This window comes from Triticum aestivum, chromosome 3D, assembly GCF_018294505.1.
Source record: "Triticum aestivum cultivar Chinese Spring chromosome 3D, IWGSC CS RefSeq v2.1, whole genome shotgun sequence".
Classification (NCBI taxonomy): domain Eukaryota; kingdom Viridiplantae; phylum Streptophyta; class Magnoliopsida; order Poales; family Poaceae; genus Triticum; species Triticum aestivum.
Genome location: NC_057802.1, coordinates 356,509,954 through 356,514,163, shown reverse-complemented (window position 1 = coordinate 356,514,163; position 4,210 = coordinate 356,509,954).

Here is a 4,210-nt window from a genome sequence, read left to right as displayed (position 1 = left end):
ACCAGAGAAAACACTTGATATGTTTGCTGCACAAATGGGTATATAGATGACTAACCGGTTTTCTGTCGGAGTCGCAGTTGTTGCCGGAGTTGCTGTTGACCTCCGGCTCCGGTTGGGGGGGGGGCATGACGGCGCCGATGAATTCAAGATCGTGCTGCTGCCCGCGTGAGACCTCGTCGGCGGCGACGGAAACCTCTGTGGCCAGCTTCACGGGTTGTGCAGGTGCTTCACTAGGCCCGACGTCGCCACTCCCTCCGATGGTGCGCTTCGGCGGCATTGCCATACACTCCGGAGTCCAGACGTCGGTGACCACTGTGGAACGGGGGTGCGGCCGCTTATTATGGCCGACGGCTCGGGCGCGCAATTAATATGGACCAGTGGGAGCGAGGCAGGCTGCGGTCAAAAGTTGTCTCGCCTCCCGGTGAGCCTGCGTAGCGGACGTCTGCCATTCCTACCATCGTTGCACACAGCTACTCGCACGCCTCCCCGTCAATACACACATCTGCACGCACGCCTCCCGGTATGCATGCGCGGCGGACTGCTCGCATGCGTCCTGTCAACTCACGCCTGCTCGCACGACACACGGGGCGTGTGGCAGCACGTATATTTTTTGGTTTATTTTCTGCCGCTTTACTGCTTCACTGAACCGTTTGCGTTGAAGAGATGCACAAATCCTGCGTTGAACATCTCGCACGCTTCCTGGTGAACCTGCGCACCGGACGAGTTTTGGATTTACTAGAATTTAAAAACCACGCATCTCTATGTTTTGCCGGCAATCAACAGTGCCCTGGTGTTTAAAATTCATTCCCATTTCTTGCATGGGACCTAAGCATGCACATAAGGACACATATTTGATTTTTCAACCAATTTATATGCACTGGAGCATGTGCATGTAATCAAATTTGAATTATGCACATAAATGCATTGAAAACTCAGTTAATGCATAAAAATGTCCAAACGAACCCCAAAAAATCACAAAAATTGACACAACACTCCTGTTGTTCTATGTTGACACGAGAAAAAATTTGAAAGCAATAAGAGGCAATGGATATCGTTTCGTCCCCAAAGGTGGGACGTTCCCTACCGAAACCATCATGCTTGTTGTGAGAAGCTCTAGTTTGTGAGAAGCATATACCCAAACCTGCCCCAAATGGGACAAAATTTTTACCACGGCATGTTGATGCCGCTCCATGATAGCATGCCAAGTGTCATGAATTTCAAACGAGTTTTGGATTTACTAGAATTTAAAAACCAGGCATCTCAACATTTTGCCGGCAATCAACGGTGCCATGGTGTTTGAAATTCATTCCCATTTCTTGCATGGGACCTAAGCATGCACCCAAGGGCACAGATTTGATTTTTCAACCAATTTCTATGCACTGGAGCATGTGCATGTAGTTCAAATTTGAATTATGCACATAAATGGATTGAAAACTCACTTAATGCATAAAAATGTCCAAACAAAACCCGAAAAATCACAAAAAAACACAACACTCCTGTTGTTCTATGTTGACACGAAAGCAATAAGAGACAATGGATATCGTTTCGTCCCCAAAGGTGGGGCGTTCCCTACCGAAACCATCATGCTTGTTGGGAGAAGCTCTGGTTTGTGAGAAGCATATACCCAAAACAGCTCCAAAATGGGACAAAAAATTTACCACGGCATGTTGATGCCGCTCCATGATAGCATGCCAAGTTTCATGACGAGTTTTGGATTTACTAGAATTTAAAAACAAAGTATCTCAATGTTTTGCCGGCAATCAACGGTGCCCTAGTGTTTGAAATTCATTCCCATTTCTGCATGGGACCTAAGCATGCACCCAAGGACAAAGGATTGATTTTTCAACCAATTTATATGCACTGGAGCATGTGCATGTAGTTCAAATTTGAATTATGCACATAAATGCATTGAAAACTCACTTAATGCATAAAAATGTCCAAACGAACCCCGAAAAATCACAAAAAACACAACAATCATGTTGTTCTATGTTGACACGAGAAATTTTTTGAAAGCAATAAGAGGCAATGGATATTGTTTCGTCCCCAAAGGTGGGACGTTCCCAACCGAAACCATCATGCTTGTTGTGAGAAGCTCTGGTTTGTGACAAGCATATACCCAAACCTGCCCTAAATGGGACAAAAAATTTACCACAGCATGTTGATGCCGCTCCATGATAGCATGCCAAGTTTCATGAATTTCAGACGAGTTTTGCATTTACTAAAATTTAAAAACCAGGCATCTCAACATTTTGGCGGCAATCAACGGTGCCCTGGTGTTTGAAATTCATTCCCATTTCTTGCATGGGACCTAAGCATGCACCCAAGGACACAGATTTGATTTTTCAACCAATTTACATGCACTGGAGCATGTGCATGTAATTCAAATTTGAATTATGCACATAAATGCATTGAAAACTCACTTAATGCATAAAAATGTCCAAACGAAACCCAAAAATCACAAAAAGAACACAACACTCCTGTTGTTCTATATTGACACGAGAAAATTTTTGAAAGCAAGAAGGGGCAATGGATATCGTTTCTTCCCCAAAGGTGGGGCGTTCCCTACCAAAACCATCATGCTTGTTGTGAGAAGCTCTGGTTTGTGAGAAGCATATACCCAAACCAGCCCCAAATGGGACAAAAATTTTATCACGGCATGTTGATGCTGCTCCATGATAGCATGCCAAGTTTCATGAATTTCAGACGAGTTTTGGATTTACTAGAATTTAAAAACCAGGCATCTTAATATTTTGCCGGCAATCAACGGTGCCCTGGTGTTTGAAATTCATTCCCATTTCTTGCATGGGACCTAAGCATGCACCCAAGGACACATAATTGATTTTTCAACCAATTTATATGCACTGGAGCATGTGCATGTAGTTCAAATTTTAATTATGCACATAAATGCATTGAAAACTCAGTTAATGCATAAAAATGACCAAACGAACCCCGAAAAATCACAAGAATTGACACAACACTCCTGTTGTTCTATGTTGACATGAGAAAAAATTTGAAATCAATAAGAGGCAATGGATATCGTTTCGTCCCCAAAGGTGGGACGTTCCCTACCGAAACCATCATTCTTGTTGTGAGAAGCTCTGGTTTGTGAGAAGCATATACCCAAACCTTCCCCAAACGGGACAAAAAATTTACCACGGCATGTTGATGCCGCTCCATGATAGCATGCAAAGTTTCATGAATTTCGGACGAATTTTGGATTTACTAGAATTACAAAAGCAAGTACGTCGACGTTTGCCGGAGAGCCACTATGCCGTGGTGTTCGAATTTCATCTCCATTTCTTGCATGGGAGATAAGCATAAACCCATGGACACATATATGATTTTACAACCCATGTTGGTGCACCGGAGCATGTGCATGTAGTTTAATTTTGAATTGTGCACCTGAACAGGGGCGGATCCAGCCCAGCCCAGCGCCCCGAGCCCCCTTCGTATACTGCAGCAATTGCTACAGTATTTTCGCTACAGTCTCTGAAGGAAATGGACCTCACGCCCCGGGCCTGGGCCCCCCCGGCCTGGGGCCTAGATCCGCCACTGCACCTGAAATGGCTAGAAAACCAATTTAATGTATAAAATGTTCAAACGAACCCTGAATAATTCCAATTCTTTTACGACACACATATAGTTGCATGTTCAGTCCAGATAAAAGGTCTAGCAATTCAAACACCTTCCATTGCCGCCGTGACCCCATTATGTAATTCAAATCAAGATGAAAAACAAGTATATCACACACAGTTTATTATCACCAATTGTGTGAGATGCAACACAAAATATCCTGGAGCACCGTTGGTGTATAGTACGCCTATGGCTTACGCGAGGTGGGTCGGCTACAGTCCACAGCCGGCGTCTCAAGCACACTAGCTCGCTCCCCAAATATCGTTTCACTGTTCAGTCGTCGCCGGTGAAAGATGGGCACGTGGACCTGCGTCGTGAGGGCAACTTCGGTGGCCCACTCCGGCGAGAGCGCGGCCGCAGCCGCCATGCGCGTGCTAACAAGGTGCATGAGCGCAGCCGCATTCTATGACCACGCGGCCATGGCAGTCCAAACGGCCGCTGTTGCTTCTCAGGTGGTGGCAGCAACATCTGGCTCGGGGATAACAACTGGCGAGAGCGGCACAGCAGCTGTCCGTTCCGCAGCGGCGCCCTTAGCCCTGATGGAGGCCACCCACGACCATGTCGAGGCCGCCCATGC